We start from the raw sequence: 20017 nt of genomic DNA on the forward strand, positions 1-20017 counted from the left end.
AGCCTCTATGGGTATCCCATCATATCATATCGGCCTCTGTGGGCATAGTCATCATTATATAGGCAGTTGATCAGGTAGTAGTGTGTATATAATGCCATAACCTTTCCTATAACCCATATATATCATATAGTATACATGTATATAACGCTTGTGTGGTCTTGGTATATTCATATATATTTATATATAATGAATGAGTATGATAAGAGTACATTCTGAATCTATCGGAGTGACGTAAGGTCGTTGCTCCTCTGATTAACATTATGGAACTAACATCATCAACATAACTTGCTTATAAGGATTAATAAGCCATAAGACAGTGTAGTATCATCATACATAGGGCAAGAAACATAAGCTTCTATTATTTCTAAGAGTAGAGCCATTATGAATATCATTCGTTTATGTTTCGTTTCATTCTGTTCATGCCAAAAGAAGGAAGAATAGCCTTAACATACATGGATAATCTGCTTCCCAGTCCACAACCAAGCTTAACATAATCCTCTTGCATCTACAACAAGTGAAATGATATCATCGTTAACATTCGTCAACACATAAGGTCATGACTATCATATTTCCCTAATCTTATCACCTATGAAAAAATGGGAAGCATTTCCCCCATTTATACTACATCACAAAGGCCACTAAGGATTATCAAACAGCCCAACAACAGCAACAAGAATGACAACGATTCAATATAAGCTTCTCCGATTACCTTAACAACTATATTGAGCGGCAAGCTCGTTTTATGAATAACGAAACATAATTTGAATCCACTTCTGGTTCTATAAATCAGTATACAACCTTCATAAAATTATAATTATGTTTACCATATCTTTTTCATCCCAAAACATCATAAAGATAATCTCTAAAACAGTCAATACGTTTTAACTCTTCAACCTTCACTTCTGAGTCCTAGTTTTACATGTTTTCCTTCTTCATTCCTTCGATTAATACATGAATAATATTAAAAACAATAGAAAAAATATATCCAGTTCATATTCCATAATTTCCAGCAATTAGAAACCATATTTACACCTTCAAAACAGTCCAACAAAACAGTAGCCATACTTTAGGCTATTTCAAAGAAATCTTGTAGTGTTTTGCCTCAAACGACTTCACGCACATGGAATTTAAGCTTAATCACATCCAATAACATGTTATACATAGCTTAAGAATCAGTTATGGCTCAAAATCCAACAGTGGTTCATCCCACAACAACCCTTAATGGCATGACAATATCATAGACTTGTTGTTCTTTTGGGTTTCCAACACTTTGATGAAAGATTGGATTGTTTTCCCTTTGATTTGGCTTTGCGAACCTTGGAAATATGTTAGGAAAGGGTTAGGGGAGTACCTGGACGTAGTTTGATGTAAAATGATTGAAACATGAGGATGCTTTGTCTTTTATAGCAAAGAAGGTCGGGCACCGCCTAAGTGGGTCCCAAAAGGGACTGCCTGCGTAGTCTCACGAAAATGTGAATATCTCTCTACTTCGACGTTGCATTGACAAATGGTTTAATGCATTGGAAACTAGACTCATAGACCATAAATTTGTAGGGTGGAGCACCCATAACTCTTAGTATATTGCGAGAAAAGCCCCGTGACATTAGACCCAAATATCAGTAAAATTTATGAATGTAACTTGTGATACTTTTCGCTGATTTTTAGTTTACAACTTGCTTGACTTCAAATAACATACGAACATTATATGATTCAAGTTGTTACACCTCGAAAAATTTTTGGTTGATGCACAGTGAATAGACTAAAGAAGGGCACAAAGTATACGATGTTTCGATAAGTGAGAAATAGCATTTGATGATCCTAATTGAGATTTCAAAGACATTAGAGGTAAGACGATAGGTATCGAAAAGGAATTACAAGTAACAAGTTAACGATAACTTAATGATGTTTTGGAGAAGAGTTATAACATCCCTTAGATTGTTAATGAGGTGATAAAAAAGTGTTAAGAAGGTTCCATAAGGATTGGAGATCAAACGAGTCGACGAGAATGAGTTCGTAGAATCGGGCATTATACGCCCAACATGCTGCCATATAAATTATACCGGCCGTATGTTTGGCCGTATAATCAGCCCATATTAGCACACCTCTCTTAACCAAATCTACAGCCAGACATACGGTCAGTATAATTTATACAGACCGTATGTTGGTCCGTAGAAATTGGTCGGGTCAGATTTTGTATTATTAATAAGGGGTCCAAGTTCATTTCATTTCATTTCCCCTTCACACATCGTCTCTCTAGAACATTTCTCCACACTTCCCCCATAATAATTCAAGAGATATTATTGATCAACTACATCAAACCAAGTGAATCAAGTGTAAGAAACTCACTAAAGGCCATCCAAGTCAAGGAATCCAAGTGAAGGTGAAACTAGGGTTTTGTTCAAGTGAAGTGTTTCCACCTAAGGTTCATTTGTACACCATCTAAGGTAAGTTTTACGGTATTTACATGTTGTTTAAGGTATTGAAAAGTTGAAACACTTGGATTGTAGAAGGATATAGAAATGGGTCATGAATGTGGGAATAGTGTCATTTTTGAGTAATAGCTTGGATTGAGTCATGATTCTTGATGTGTTGTGCTTATGGTTATGTTATAAATGATGTTAAGAAAATGGGATAGACATTATATATGAATGAATGTAATCGTGTGCTATGACCATGGATATGGATGATTGGAAGTGAATTGAGAAGTAAGGATAATGTAGGTGAATAAAGACTATTGTTATGATGTTGTGAATGTTATTATTGATGTTTGGGAGTTGATATATGATATGGAGGAAGTTGTAGAAATAAAGGAGATGGTGTCCAATTTTCTCTAGCTTTAGTCATGTATGCTAAGCTATCGATTTTCTAATGATAGTATAACTCTAATGAAGGTAGAAACGTGAGTATTGAAGGAGAACGTGCAAGTGATAGAATAGTTGAACGGAAAGGTATGTAAGTCTTACCCTTCTTTCATAAGACATGGTTCCTTGGACAAATATCTATTCTTCTATGAGCCTATGATGTCCTCCAAATGATCCTATCTTTAAAAGCTACTAAGCTCATGATTCTCGATATGTTACGATTGTACTAAATTCCTCCTATGATGAGTAATCCTCTAGGGATAGATGTAACGAACGACGATAGTAATGATGCTAAAGATTCTTATGGGATTTTATGTATATGTGCCTATGTATGGCTATTATGAAACCCCGAGCATATATGGCCGGGCAGAATATATATATATAATGCGCGTGCACCACTGCAGTTGGGTACGGATAACCCTGAGCCTTAGTAGGGCCAGGTATGTATAATCACTGAGCCTAGCCATGGTCGGGTACGCGAAACACCAAACCTTCGTGGTCGGGCATGCTATGTAAATTCTATGTACATGATATGGATATGTATACGATATAAATACGAATATGCTATGAATACGAATATGGATACAAAGTGTAAATGAGTACGGATATGGTTGTATGTACACAATCACGCATTAGAAATGGGAAGTCCCTATGAAAAGCAAGTAAGTGTTTATGACGATGATACTACTATCTCCCATCCTATGCTATTTCTTATGTTGTCCATTGTGCTTTCGTAATGATATTGATCATGCTTTTACATACTCGATACATTCTTCGCGACATCCTTTTATTTGTGGACGTTGCGTCATGCCGCCAGGTGGCCAGGGAGACAGGCTTGATCCATAGCTTTATTACTCGGGGACTACATAGCGGAGCTCCATTTCATTCGGAGCTACAGCTTTTGGTATTTCTTCTTTTGTGTACATATTTATGGGCATGGCGGGGTCCTGTCCCGCCTATATGATACGACGTACTCTCCTTAGAGGCTCGTAGACATGTGTATATGGTTAGATGTATTTGGTCTTATCAGCCTATATTTTAGATATCATTTTGTTAGTCTCGTCAGCTTATGTACATTGTTGTGGGCATAGTTGTCGATGATGATAATAATGAATTGTTGCCCAATGGAATTAGTATGAATAATGGATGGAAAGTATGAGTTAGCTATGTGGCTCACTTAGATGTAAATGTGATAGTATGGTAAGAGGTGCCCGGTGTTATATCCCGTATTTTGCACGTTAGAATATTTTAAGTTGGTTGCGACAAGTTATGGACAAGACTTTTAATTTCCGGTTTTGTTGATTTTGTTTTAATGCACAAGTTGCATATTCATCCTTTTATTGGTATGGAGCGTTAAGGGTAAATTTGGAATAAGGAAAATTTGGGGTTAAAGTGAATTATGGAAAGTTAAGCATTTCATGAAAATTAAGGGCTAGAAGTGACATTTTGGAAACTTAATATTTCATGAAAATGGCCATATGTGGCCATGTGTGGGGTGTGGGCCATAGGCCACATGGAAGCATTATATATGTAACATTAGATGACTAATTCATCACATTTTTCATCATTCTCTACCTTAGAAAAATCAAGAAACTTAGAGAACCCAAAGAAGGGGCTATTCGGCCATGAGAGCAAAAATTTGAAGACCAAAAATCTTCATCAAAAAAAATTATTTCTTCTAGCAATTCAACCAAGTGGAAGGTTCTTATTAAAGTGGAGGAGTTGTTGGAACAAACAAAACACTCATTCTAGCAAGAACAAGTCCTAGCCGAGTGAAGGAATTGAGTGAAGAAGGTAAGGTTTAATCTTCTCTTTTATATGTTATGGATGGTTTGTGTATGTGGTGGAGTGTGGAAACGAATGAAATTCATGAAATTGTGATGTTGTTGTTATAGCCGTGTATATGTGGTGTTGTGGCCGTGTGTATGTGGTATTGTGTTGGAATGAAGGACTACTTTTATTTAGTGCAATTTGGTTGTTGTGTTGTGGATTTTATGTTGTAAAATGAAGGTTTAATGATCAAGTTGAAGTTATAAATCGTGTAGGCTGATTTGGAAGATAATGTGACTTTAATATTGTTTTTCTTGTATTTATGAAGGTAATGTCGTTAACATGCGGATTATTGATGTAGTTTATGAATTTGGAAGGAAGAAATGTGTTCTTTGTGGTTCCTATTGGAATTGGAAGACTTCGGGTTATGTAGAATATTGGTTGGCCGTTTGAACATTTTGGTGGATTGTTTGAAGTGTTCTTGGATCTTGTTTGAATGGTCTCGGATTAGTATTTGAATGTATGTGCATTGGGGTCGGCTTGATTGTATGTGGTTAATTTGAATGTAAATGGAATGTCATCGAATTATGTAGAAAAGAGTTGTTGACGTTAGAATGTATTTTGAATTGATTATTGATGTTGTTATATATTGTTGTTGGTATTGTTGTTGAAGATTTGGCCGAGTTGAATTCTCGGGGTGTTGAATTTACAGGGGAAATGCTGCCCAAATTTCTGTAGAATTAAGTGCTAGTTTGGAATTGAATGTCTAAATGCCTTTAGTTAATGTTGGTATTTAATGGCGTGTTGTAGATTTTGAGAAGCCGAGACGTAAGTTTGGATTAGCTTAGGAAGCGGACGAGGTACGTAAAGCTTATCCTTCTTTTTCCTTTGGCATGTCTGAACAAGTAAGTTATGATATGTTATGAGCTTTGGGGGTAATTCTATTCGTAAAATCCGACCATGTTTATGATTCATATTTGCTTCTTGATGTTGGCATCCTTATTATGATCAAGCTATGATCCGTATGTCTTTGATATGATTGAATTTGAAATCTTTGTGTAAACGATTTTGTTCCTAAAGGCTCCCATGTCTAAAAATAAAGTAACTTTCATAGACAGAACCGGATTGCTTTGATATGCTCGTAATTGAATCTATAACGTATAATGACTTTAACTTTCATAGGCGGGCCCGGATTGGGTTGACGCTCGTCCGTGGGTCCCGCGACTTTCCTTGGTATAGTGCTAACGACTTTTTGAAAGAACTTAATACGACTATTTTTCCGACCCCGGTATGATTATATGCCTATCTGTTAAGTACGAAATGAGGATTTTTATGTTTATGATTAGATCGTAGCTATGGTTTCCAAAGTTCTATTTGGTGTGTTCCCGAGTAACATTCGGAAGAAATCTGATTTGACTATCGTCTTGGCTTTTAAGTGATAATTTGTTTTGATTATTTTATTAAGTCTTTGAAATTTTTTAAGCGCATATAGTTTCTCACTACTTTCGTCATCTTTGTTACATCTTTCGCCGAGTCCCGGGCCGGTATGTTATCGTGCGCACTATGCTATATTTCGAAGTATGATGTGTGTTATGAAATATGATGTGATCCGAAGCATGATGTGATACATGTTATGATATATGATAATATGATGGTCACCGAGTCCCTGGCTGGAGGGCGGGACACGTTATATGTATATATATGTATTCTGGAGTATGATCAGTTGATATCAGAGCCGGTGGTGGGGCAAACCCAATGGTGGGGCAAACCCGGTGGTGGGGGCAAACCCAATGGTGGGGCAAACCTCAGCAGGCCACTGAGTCCCAAAATGGGGGGTGAGTATAAAACGCGCGCAGGCTAATCCACATTGGTTTGGGCGAATCCTACATTGGTTTAGGCGAATCCCACATCGGTTAATGTCATCTCGTATGATAGATTATGATGTTGTGATGTGTTACGGTATGTATATGATGATTATTCGCTTATGTCACTCGGTCATTATGGGCTCGGATATGATACATGGCATTGATATGCATGCTCTGTATTTCGGGAGCAAACATTTTGGCACTCTGATTATCATATTTGTCTTCTGTACCTCGTATGTGCGGTTTGTATTTCAGATGCAAGTACTTTGGTTTTCTGGTTGTTATGCTTACTTTCTGTACCCCTACTTCGACTATGACCTCATTTTCTGTATTTCATGCTTTGCATACTCAGTACATATTTCGTGACTGACCCCTTTTCTTCGGCCGTTTCGTCATGCCGCGTGTACCCGCAAGATGAGTAGGTGATGTTAGCGAGAAGATGTTCCACCGGATTGGCGAGCTCCATTTCCTCGGAGTCCGCCGAGTCGAGTTCTTTTGTATGGTATGCGGAGTTATGGTAGAGACTTTTTGCGATTAACGTGTCGTGTGTGTGAGATGTCAGTTTTGTGAGTGCCTATGTAAGCCGATGTATCATTACGCTTATTGTTACAGATTTGTTATGATTACCGGCTTTATTTGATTTGATAAGATGAAAGGCATGTTTGTTTTCGAAAAAAAAAAGTTTTCATTATGTACTTATGTCACATTTTACGGGCCCAGTGTGGATATGAGTATCACGAGAGTCAGCGGGTTCGCTCGGCCTTAAGTAAGGGTCGGGTGCCCATCACACCCTGTCGAAAATTAGGGTGTGACAAATTGGTATCAGAGCAGTTCGTCCTAGGGGTTGTCTGCAAAGTCGTGTCCAGTAGAGTCCTGTTTATGGTGTGAAGCGCGCCACATTTATAAACAGGAGGCTACGGAGCATCTAGGGTGGTTACTCTTCTTTCACATCTGAGATCGTGCCATAGAGCCGAGTCATAGGAAATGAGATTCCTTATCACGATCTTTAATTTCAGACACACGAAGAATGGCATCGACGAATGGTATAAGTGAGCGACGATATTGGAAGTTATAAAGCACGCAAAGTAAACAAAGGTATGAAAGGTATATGTCGGGTAAAATATTGAAATGCGATCGAAATGTGAAGTTGAAAATCGAAAAGGGAGTAAACGAGAGAAAATGTAACAAAGCGCGGAAATTCGAGTTGGACACACGAGGTAAGTATATCATATTCGTATTATTATTGATATTGGGAGCCCTGTGTGTCCGCGATATGATATGTACATATATATGTTGGCCCTGTGAGGCACTGTTGGTATTTCCAGCGTGCAGGTTTGAGATAGTAAGAAATATAGGGGAAACTTTGCCAAAAAAATTTCCAAAAAAAAAAAAGGAGAATGAGATATGGATTTGTGATATGACTTGAAAGGCTGTACTAATAGTAATGATAAGATTTGATTAAGTTGCAAGTACGGCCGATCCTGAGAAATAAGCTAATTTTGCGACTTGAGGGTAAGAATAATTAGAAGGTCGATATCGATATGGTAAAAAAAGAATTTGGAAAGGGGCTTATGATACTAAGAGATGATTTAGAAAAGGCTGGCAAACCTTGATAGAGAGTTATATTAAGGTACCGACTAAATGGATGAGCAGGGACGAATTACGACGAGCTTATAGTTAAAAGAAATAATAGTATGATAAAGACAAGAACACGGAGGAAAAGAATTGCGACGGATATGAATGTATGGATAATACAGTTGTGAGATATTAAGGTTAAGAAGTGTTACACTATAAGGTTGATTACGAAATGGAGGTTACTATGTGAGTATAATAAGGGTTGTTATGAAATAAGCAAACCCTAGCGGGGAAGCGACTAAAAGATATGACGTGATCTATGTGACTAAAGTACAACGGCGAGCTATTGAGAAAAAAAGAGGGAGTTTATGAAGTCCTTCTATGGGAAAGTTCAGAATAGAGATTACGAGAACGTTTCGGGATCTGTTAAGACTTCGATTTATTTCAGATTATGTGATGAAGGTCATACGGTGAGGTGGACGCGATCATATTCGCATTAAAGCATCGTATTTTATCGAGTTCCAAAGTTAAGCGTCTTTGGAGAAATACTTATGGGAGAAATTTTAAGATGGGTGACCCCCTGGGAAGTTTTCTGAAAAGTCTTACAAATTCAGATGTAAGAAGCAGAGGAGAAAATAGAGTAATCTAAGAAGAATTAAAGTCTGCGCAGTGGGCCGAAACCTTAAGAGGTCGAGCAGAACGGGGCAGATTAGACCGGTGTAGGGAAAGAAAGTGCATCACAGTTTTAGAATTAGGGTGAGTTTGAGTAGCGTGTGGGAATATTTTGTAAACGAGATGCTAGTAACCATGTATATGTAGAAGTGCGTCTGTGAAATCCCGTACATGGCCATGTCAACGGATGTATGTATTCCGGCAATCAACATGGCGGTATATGGAAGGCATTAATCGGACAGAGTAACGAAGTTCAAGTGAGAAGAGAATAAAAGGCGCGAATGTTATAGGGCAAGCTGATGTTGTTTTCGCTATAGGATAAGCTTGGGAAGTACTAACACAATGACATTTTGAAAAAGGAACAAAGCGAGTAGATGAACGGCAAAAGGATCAGAGAGTCGGAATGAAAGTACTGCTTAATTAAGATTGGAAAATGCGGACATAGGACAAAATATAGTTGGGTAACGATAACTACACCCCTTAAAGGGGGGGAAGTGGATGCGAGAGATGCAAATGTAAGATGGGGACAACCGACACTACAATACATTTGATACGGATGTTCGGGCTATAGGTAAGATTCCTTGCCGAGACAAGTTAGTAAGACCCAAAAGCCTCCAAAAGAGACGACGGGCGAATCACGACATTGTTTGGATAAAAATTCGAGGGGAGACGTGCGAGAGGGACAGAGTGTGGTAGTATAGGATTATGGCGTTGGGGGTAAAGGAAAGGATGAATAGGCCGTGCAACGATTCTAAGAGATTCCTAATTTTCGAAAGATAGGTGCCGAAGACGATGGATATCTAAAAACCATTAATGTGTGAGGACCTCCTAAGTAAATGGGGGAAAAACGTATTAGACTTGAAAGGGGTTATGGCATCCTCATGCCCCTGAAGGGCAAGCTTATTAGCTTGGAGCTAGAGTTCGAAATGATCTCCAGTACAAGGAAATCAGAAACATATATACTTGTGTTATGAGAGAATCGTAAAAGAGTAAAAATTTTCGCAGCCCTATGCGTTTGAGTTGTGTTATAAAATTTGAGGCACAAAGGTTAAAGGAATAGCTGTGGCAAGAGCCCAAGAATTTAGTTTAAACTCGAATTGTGAGTTGCCATAAATGTGGCGGTACTGTGAAGAATAGCGAAGGATGTAGGACAATTTCGTATAGACATAACCATTATATTCCCTGGCGACAAGTCGTGTGAGTGAGCGTTCGAGTGTAAAGATGAATGGTGACAAGGATGCAAGGACTAACGACGCTGACCATTTGACCGCAAGTGAGTCTTAGCACGGCATTTTACCCGCAGTCTGACGCGCAGACCGAGCGTACTATTCAGACGCTATGGAATGTGTTGCGGGCCTATATTATTAATTTCAGAGGCAGCTGGGATGATCATCTGCCTCTTATGGAGTTTGCTTATAATAATAGCCACCATTCTAGAGTTATGAGGCTTGTATGGCGAGATAAAAATAGTGCGGGTTACCGATTGGGCGATTCGATGTCGGCGAAACTAAATTAATTAGGCCGGATATGATTCAGCAAGTGGTTGACAAAGTAAAACTCATTCGGGAGCGGCTATTAGCAGCTCAAAGTCAACAGAAGTCATATGCAGATAGTCGACGTCGACACCTAGAGTTTCAGGTCGACGATCGGGTATCTTTGGAAGTGTCACCCTTGAAGGGTGTTATGAGATTCGGCAGAAAAGAGGGGTTCAGTCCGAGAAATATTGGACCTTATCGGATTATTCGTAAGATAAGCAAGTTTACTTATGAATTAGATCTACCGTCGGATTTGGAAACAGTGCATTTGGTCTCCCACGTGTCAACGCTTCACAAATATTTAGGCGACCCTTTCGCAGTATTTCCCAGAGATGATATCCGGGTAACGAGAGGAATTAGGCTACGGGGAGCGACTTATAGCAATGCGAGTCATAGGGTGAGAAAATTGCGTACTAAAAACATAGCTTCCGTTAAGACGTTAGGGCGGAACAATATCAGGGAGGAGATGAAGGCTACGTATTCCTACTTATTTCCTATGTCCTCAGGTAATCCAAATTTTCGGATGGGTTATGTTGACTGATTAATGAACTGTATGTGACGGCTATAAAAGAAACTCCCCCGAAATACTTATGAGACCCTGTAAGTCTAGTTTAACATTCGAGGACGAATGTTCTAAAGGGGGGAAGGATGTTATATCCCATATTTTGCACGTTGGAATATTTTAAGTTGGTTGCGACAAGTTATGGACAAGACTTATAATTTTCGGTTTTGTTGATTTTGTTTTAATGCACAAGTTGCATATTCATCTTTTCATTGGTATGGAGCGTTAAGGGTAAATTTGGAATAAGAAAAATTTGGGGTTAAAAGTGAATTATGGAAAGTTAAGCATTTCATGAAAATTAAGGGCTAGAAGTGAAATTTTAGAAACTTAATATTTCATGAAAATGGCCATATGTGGCCATGTGTGGGGTGTGGGCCATAGGCCACATGGAAGCATTATATATGTAACATTAGATGACTAATTCATCACATTTTTCATCATTCTCCACCTTAGAAAAATCAAGAAACTTGGAGAACCCAAAGAAGGGGCTATTCGGCCATGAGAGCAAAAATTTGAAGACCAAAAATCTTCATCAAAAAAAATTATTTCTTCTAGCAATTCAACCAAGTGGAAGGTTCTTATTAAAGTGGAGGAGTTGTTGGAACAAACAAAACACTCATTCTTGCAAGAACAAGTCCTAGCCGAGTGAAGGAATTGAGTGAAGAAGGTAAGGTTTAATCTTCTCTTTTATATGTTATGGATGGTTTGTGTATGTGGTGGAGTGTGGAAACGAATGAAATTCATTAAATTGTGATGTTGTTGTTATAGCCGTGTATGTGTGGTGTTGTGGCCGTGTGTATGTGGTATTGTGTTGGAATGAAGGACTACTTTTATTTAGTGCAATTTGGTTGTTGTGTTGTGGATTTTATGTTGTAAAATGAAGGTTTAATGATCAAGTTGAAGTTATAAATCGTGTGGGCTGATTTGGAAGATAATGTGACTTTAATATAGTTTCTTGTATTTATGAAGGTAATGTCGTTAACATGCGGATTATTGATGTAGTTTATGAATTTGGAAGGAAGAAATGTGTTGCTGTGGTTCCTATTGGAATTGGAAGACTTCGGGTTATGTAGAATATTGGTTGGGCCGTTTGAACATTTTGGTGGATTGTTTGAAGTGTTCTTGGATCTTGTTTGAATGGTCTCGGATTAGTATTTGAATGTATGCGCATTGGGGTCGGCTTGATTGTATGTGGTTAATTTGAATGTAAATGGAATGTCGTCGAATTATGTAGAAAAGAGTTGTTGACGTTAGAATGTATTTTGAATTGATTATTGATGTTGTTATATATTGTTGTTGGTATTGTTGTTGAAGATTTGGCCGAGTTGAATTCTCGGGGTGTTGAATTTACAGGGAAAATCTTTGCCCAATTTACGTAGAATTAAGTGCTAGTTTGGAATTGAATGTCTAAATTCCTTTAGTTAATTTTGGTATTTAATGGCGTGTTGTAGATTTTGAGAAGCCGAGACGTAAGTTTGGATTAGCTTAGGAAGCGGACGAGGTACGTAAAGCTTATCCTTCTTTTCCTTTGGCATGTCCTAGACAAGTAAGTTATGATATGTTATGAGCTTCGGGGGTAATTCTATTCGTAAAATCCGAGCATGTTTATGATTCATATTTGCTTCTTGATGTTGGCATCCTTAATATGATCAAGCTATGGTCCGTATGTCTTTGATATGATTGAATTTGAAATGCTGTGTAAACGGTTTTGTTCCTAAAGGCTCCTATGTCTAAAAATGTCCGTAACTTTCATAAACAGAACCGGATTGCTTTGATATGCTTGTAAATGAATCTATAACGTATAAGGACTTTAACTTTCATAGGCAGGCTCGGATTTGGTTGACGCTCATCCGTGGGTCCCGCGACTTTCCTTGGTATAGTGCTAACGACTTTTTGAAAGAACTTAATATGACTATTTTTTCGACCCCCGAGTATTATTATATGCCTATCTGTTAAGTCTGAAATGAGTATTTTTATGCTTATGATTCCGATACGTAGCTATGGTTTCCAAAGTTCTATTTGGTGTGTTCCCGAGTAACATTCGGAAGAAATCTGATTTGACTATCGTCTTGGCTTTTAAATGATAATTTGTTTTGATTATTTTATTAAGTTTTTGAAAATGTTTTAAACTGCATATTGTTTCTCACTACTCTGCTCGTGCATCGTTGTTGTTATATCTTTCGCCGAGTCCCGGGCCGGTATGTTATCGTGCGCACTATGCTATATTCCGAAGTATGATGTGTGTTATGAAATATGATGTGATCCGAAGCATGATGTGATACATATTATGATATATGATAATATGATGGTCTTATTTACCGAGTCCCTCACTGGAGGGCCGGGACACGTTATATGTATATATATGTATTCTGGAGTATGATCAGTTGATATCAGAGCCGGTGGTGGGGCAAACCCAATGGTGGGGCAAACCCAGTGGTGGGGCAAACCCAATGGTGGGGCAAACCTCAGCAGGCCACTGAGTCCCAAAATGGGGGGTGAGTATAAGACCGCCTTAGGCGAATCCCACATTGGTTTAGGCGAATCCCACATCGGTTAATGTCATCTCATATGATAGATTATGATGTTGTGATGTGTTACGGTATGTATATGATGATTATTCGCTTATGTCACTCAGTCCCATTATGGGCCGGATATGATACATGGCATTGATATGCATGCTCTGTATTTCGGGAGCAAACATTTTGGCACTCTGATTATCATATTTGTCTTCTGTACCTCGTATGTGCGGTTTGTATTTCAGATGCAAGTACTTTGGTTTGCTGGTTGATATGCTTACTTTCTGTACCCCTACTTCGACTATGACCTCATTTTCTGTATTTCATGCTTTGCATACTCAGTACATATTTCGTACTGACCCCCTTTCTTCGGGGGCTGCGTTTCATGCCGCGCAGGTACCCACAGATGAGTAGGTGATGTTAGCAGAAGATGTTCCATTTGGATTGGCGAGCTCCATTTCCTCGGAGTCTTGTAGGGTCGAGTCGAGTGCTTTTGTATGGTATCTGGAGTTATGGTAGAGACTTTGCAGACAGTGTCGTGTGTGTGAGATGTCAGTTTTGTAAGCGGCTATTTAAGCCGATGTATCATTACGCTTATTGTTGCAGTTTTGTTATGATTACAGGCTTTATTTGATTTGATAACATGAAAGGCATGTTTGTTTTCGAAAAAAAAAGTTTTCATTATGTACTTATGTCACATTTTGTGGGCCCAGTGTGGATATGAGTATCACGAGAGTCAGCGGGTTTGCTCGGCCTTAAGTAAGGGTCGGGTGCCCATCACACCCTGTCGAAAATTAGGGTGTGACACCCGGGTGGGTTAGCACCGGGTGCCCATCGCGGCCCTCCGGTTGGGTCGTGACAAAAGTGGTATCAGAATAGTTCTATCCTTGGGTGTGTCTACGAGCCATGCCCAGTAGAGTCTTGGTTATGGGTGTGTTGCGCGCCATACTTATAAACAAGAGGCTGCGGGTATTTTAGGAATGAATGACCTTCTTTCTTCATAAGATTGTGCGATAGAGATATGATATAAGAACTTCCTTCTCCTTAACCGTGTGTTATGTATTTCAGAGATGCCTGTAAAGAGAAAGGCTACGGCGACCCAAAGGAGCGAGACGGTGGCGAAAAAGCGGTGAAAGAGCACGCGACGGTTGTAGAGGAAAGTGAGTCCCAGAATGTGGCTCAATCTCAATCCTCTCATTCAGTGCCTATTTCTAAGGAGCGCGAGGGAGCCTCAGCCCCAGCTCCAGCACCTACGGCTCCTCCACCGGATGCTTCAGGCCAAGATGTAAAAGAGACCATTCATTTGCTTACTCAATTGGTTGCTGCCCAGACTCAGCGGCAAAGTATAGGGTAAGGTGATAGGGTTGTTAGTGCAAGGGCCCGTGATTTTAGTAGCTTGAACCCTTCGAAATTCTTTGGATCAAAGCCGGATGAGGACCCACAGAATTTTATTGATGGTATGCCTAGGACACTTCGGTTGATACATGCTTCGAACACCGAATCAGTGGAGTTAGCATCCTATATATTGAGGGATGTTGCGGGTCATTGGTATACAGTTTGGATGGCTTCACGGGGAGCCAATGTGCCTCCCCCGGTATGGCAAGAATTTGTAGATGCTTTCCTCCGACATTACCTGCCTCCAAAAGTTCGGCGAGCTAGAGCCGATAAGTTCTTGAATTTGAGGCAAGGAAGCATGAATGCTTAGAGTATAGTCTCTGCTTCAATTCTTTGGTTAGGTATGCTTCGGCCATGGTAGCGGATATGGGTGACCGAGTGCACCGATTTGTGAAGGGCCTAGGGCCACATTTGATGGATAGGTGCTTGACTGCATCCCTTCAGGACAACATGGATATTTCACGCATTCAGGTCCATGCTCAGAATTTAGAAGAAAGCCTACAACAACAAAGAAGTGAGCGTGAGCATGATAGAGGGTATAACAAGAGGGCTAGATCTCCGGGTCCGATGAGTGATTATAGAGGCGGGCACAGACAACAGTTTTCGAGGCATTCAAGCCATTCTATGACTAGTGCACCTCCACGGGTTTCAGGCCAGAGATTTGATAGATCTATTCATTCCGGGCAGAATCAGAGCTTTTCGGGATCTCAGTTCAGGGGTGATTCGGGTCAGGCGAGGCCACCCATGCCACGATGTTCCTAGTGTGGGAAGTTACATTGGGGTCAGTGCCGATTGGGTTCAGAGGTTTTCTATTCATGTGGTCGGCCAGGCCATATTATGCGTGATTGCCCCTCAGTTGGTGGTAGAGGTAGGACCCAGCCTTCAGGGTCGGTAGCCGAATCTTCGTCATCTATACGCCCTATGGGGCCAGGTTCACATGCGGTAGTTGGCAATGGTAGAGGCAGAGGGAGAGTCCCCATTTCTAGCGGTCCTCAGCACCGTATTTATGCTTTGGTTGGACGCCAAGGTCTTGAGTCTTCTCCGGATGTTGTCACAGGTATATTAACGGTATTTTCTCATGATGTATATGCTTTGATAGATCCGGGTTCCACATTGTCATATGTTACTGCACATATTGCGGGTTGGTTTAGAGTCAAATCGGAGTCGATCAAATCTTTTGAGGTGTCTACAGCCGTTGGTGAATCGGTAATAGCTAGCCGAGTATATAGAAACTGCATAGTTGTGATTTGTGGCCGTCGTACTATGATTGACTTGCATGAGTTAAAAATGGTGGATTTTGATGTTATTATGGGCATGGATTGGTTGGCTTCTTGTTATGCCAATGTTGATTGTAGGATGAAAATGGTTCGTTTCCAGTTTCCGGGAGAACCAATTTTAGAATGGAAAGGGAATAATGCATCACCAAAAGGTAGGTTTATTTCCTATTTCAAGGCAAGGAAAATGATCATAAAAGGTTGCATTTATCATCTAGTTCGGGTTCAAGATGTAGAAGCTGAACCGCCGACTCTTCAGTCAGTTCTCGTAGTGAACGAGTTTCCGGTTGTATTTCCGGAAGAACTTCCAGGCCTCCCTCCCAAGCGGGAGATTGATTTTGCTATTGATGTGTTGCCAGACACCAAGCCTATATCTATTCCTCCTTATAGAATGGCCCCCGCAGAGTTGAAAGAGTTGAAGGAGCAATTGAAATGTTATATCCCGTATTTTGTGCATTGGGACAATCCGGATTAACTATGGAAAGTTAGGGACAAAACCATTCCGGGATACAAAGTCGGGACTTTTGACCTTCGATTTGATTTTGAGACATAAGTTGTTCATGAATTTGTTGGTATGGAACATTTAGGAAAATTTGGGACCAAAATTGTAGTATTGGAAAGTTGAAAATCATGCAAAAATTGGCCCTTGGCCGTGTGGCTTGTTGGATGGTCCACACATTTTGTGTCCAATTTTAATTGCTCCAACACATATGTGTGGGCCATAGACACTTGTGTGAATCATGTGGGAGCTTAAAAGATGACTTCTAAGTCATCTTTCCTCATTTACACTTAGAAAAAAAAATAAGAAGTTGAAGAACCACTAAGAGAGGCTCTCGGCCAAGAGGAGCAAAAAAATCAAGTCCAAAACAAGCCATCTCAAAATTATTTCCTTGATACAAATCTACTAATTTGAGGTCCCTAAGTAACGTGGAAGTGTTGTTTGGGTCATCCAACCATTCGTTGTGTCAATTGCAAACCCTAGGCAAATTGTGGAGTTGAAGAAGAAAGGTAAGGATTGATCATGTTTTATATGTTATAAAGGTTGTATGCGTATGTTGTAGTATGTTAAAATGGATGAATATCATGAAATATAGTAAGTTGGAATTGAGGCCGTGTATATGGGGTTTGGCCGTGTGATGTGTATGTTGTGATTAAGTGATGAGTTAAGTTCTATGTAGTATGTTAATTGTTGTAGTGTGAAGAAATGAATGAGAATTATCAATATGTGCATGTTGGTATGTTGGCCGAATGTAACCTCCCATGTGTGACAAAGAATGAGTTAATATCGCTTAATGTTTTAGTTGTCGTTATGAATCCCATGATGAGAATGAGAGTTTAATGACTCAAATTGATGTTGTAATTGTTGCGGACTGATTTTGAGGTTATTGTACATTTGATGTAACTTGTATAATTACGAGAATGACATTGTTAGGATGTGAATTGTTGGTTCAAATCATGATTTGGAAATGAGGAATATGTTATAGTTGAGGCTCTCGGGTTTGGGCAGTTTTCGGGTGAGTGGGAGTATTATTTGGGATGTTTGAAATGTTGTATGAATTTCTTGGAATGTCTTTGAATATTGTTGGTATGGGTTCGGGTTAGTATTCGAATGTATAAGCGTTGATGTTGGCTGGAAGGTAAGCCGTTAAATTGAATATATTGAAAGTTGTTGAATGATGGAAAAGAGAGTTATTAATGTTGTATTGCCTTTCTGATTGATTATTAATGTTGCTAGTTTGGTTGTTGTTGTTGATTTGGCCGAGTTAAATTCTCGGGGTTGGCCTATTTACAGGGGAAATCGCAAATTTACAGAGAATTAAGTGCTAATTTGGAATTAAATGCCTAAACGTCCATGGCTAATGTTTGGCATATTATGACGTTTTGTAGACCTTGGGCATCCCGAGACGTAGGTTGACATTAGCTTGAGTTTGGAGTAGCTTGGAGAGCGTTTGAGGTATGTAAAGCTTACTTTTCCTTCTTTTGGCATGCCTTAGTTACGAATAGGCTATGACACGAGCCTCGAGGAAATCCTATTCTCGCAATCCGAGCATGTTTATGGCTCTTATTTGTTTCTTGAAATTCGTATGTTGATATGATGAAATATTGGCCCTTATGTCTTCGGAATATTTGATTTTCAAATTTTGCATAACAAGTTTGGCTTTTAAAGAATTCCGCAACTACGAACGCCCGTATCTTTCACAGAAAGGCTCGGATTGCCTCGATATGCTCGTAGGTGATGGTATGGTGTATGATGAGTATGTTTTTCATAGGCGAGCCCGACTCGGGTCGACACTCGTCCGTGGGTCCCGCGACTCTTCTTTTTATAATCCTGACGACTTTTGAAAGAATTCGATTTGGTTTCTATTCCGATTTCAAGTACGATCGGGTTACTTATCTTTCAAGTTTGTAATAATGGTTCGATAACATGTGCGACTATGGCTTCGTAGGCGGGCGGATTGGGTTGACGCTCGTCCGTGGATCCCGCGATCTTCTTGTATGATTACGATGGCTTTCTTTGAAAAGAACTTAATATGACTACCTTTCGACCCCGAAGTATGATTACATATTTGTCTGTTGAGTCCGAAATAATGATTCGTATACCCTATGATTCCGATACGTGACTATGGATTCGAAGTTCGGTACGATATGTTCCGAGTGATATTCGGAGGAAATTTGATTTGGCTATTGTCTTGGTTTGGAAATAATAGTTCGCTTTGGTTTGTTCTATTGGGTTTGTAATAATGATTTGTATGCCGGTACGTGATATTGCCATTTGGGTATTTGGCCGCGGCATGTTATGTGATATAGCAGCCGGGTATTTTCGCGCGTATGTTATGTGATATTGCCGAGTATTTGTGTGTATGTTACGTGATATTGCTTGCATTTGGGTATTTGGCCGCGGTATGTTATGTGATGTGATAGTGCCGCTGGATTTTGACCGCGGTATGTGGTGTGATACTGAGTCCTATACACAATTTGTGTTTCTTGAGAAAAACATAATATAATAAATAAAAATTTTGGTATTTTTGGATATGTACCTACTTTCTGTACTTCCGTTTCGATTATGACTCATATTTGATTACTATATTTTTCTGCTTTGCATACTCAGTACATATTAAAATCTTGACCCCCTTTTCTTCGGAAATTTAACGTTTCATGCCGCCGAATGTGCATACTGATTCGGTGATCCTTTGTCTAGGACACCTATCCTTGTTGGAGAGCTCCCTTTATTCGGAGCCTACATTTTGGTATATATTCTCCCGTTGTGTAGGTATTTGTGCATTCGGGGGTACGGCGGGGCTGTTCGTCATATGACTCGGTTGATCGTACTAGAGGTACGTAGACATAGATGTGGGTTATGTACGGTTTTGTTCGGATGCGTTGAGTAAGTAGTGTTTGGGCGGCCCATCGCCGTGGCGACCCCATCGGTGCGTGTATGTGTGTTTTGCTACGCTATGTATATTATGATAGCCTTGCTAGCTTCCGTGCGATATATGTTTGTATGCGTCGTCACTTTGGAGCCACGTACGTGCGGTTATGTACGAGTCGTTTGTATGCCGAATCTGGTTAGTGAGCGCGTATGGGTGCCCAGCTCGGGCACTAGTCACGGCTTACGGGGTTGGGTCGTGACATGAAAGACTTTCTTGAGAAAGGCTTTATTAGGCCTAGTTCATCCCCGTGGGGAGCACCCGTATTGTTTGTCCGAAAGAAAGATGGCTTCTTGAGAATGTGCATTGACTATCGGCAACTGAATAAGGTGACGATTAAGAATAAATATCCTCTTCCGAGGATTGATGACTTATTTGACCAATTACAAGGTGCCAAATGTTTTTCAAAGATAGATTTGAGATCCGGGTATCATCAAGTGAGAGTTAGGGAGAAAGATATCCTAAGACAGCCTTCAAAACGAGATATGGCCATTTTGAGTTCCAAGTAATGTCATTTGGGCTAACTAATGCACTGGCAGTGTTTATGGATTTGATGAACGATGT

The sequence above is a fragment of the Lycium ferocissimum genome, chromosome 11, assembly GCF_029784015.1.
Source record: "Lycium ferocissimum isolate CSIRO_LF1 chromosome 11, AGI_CSIRO_Lferr_CH_V1, whole genome shotgun sequence".
Classification (NCBI taxonomy): domain Eukaryota; kingdom Viridiplantae; phylum Streptophyta; class Magnoliopsida; order Solanales; family Solanaceae; genus Lycium; species Lycium ferocissimum.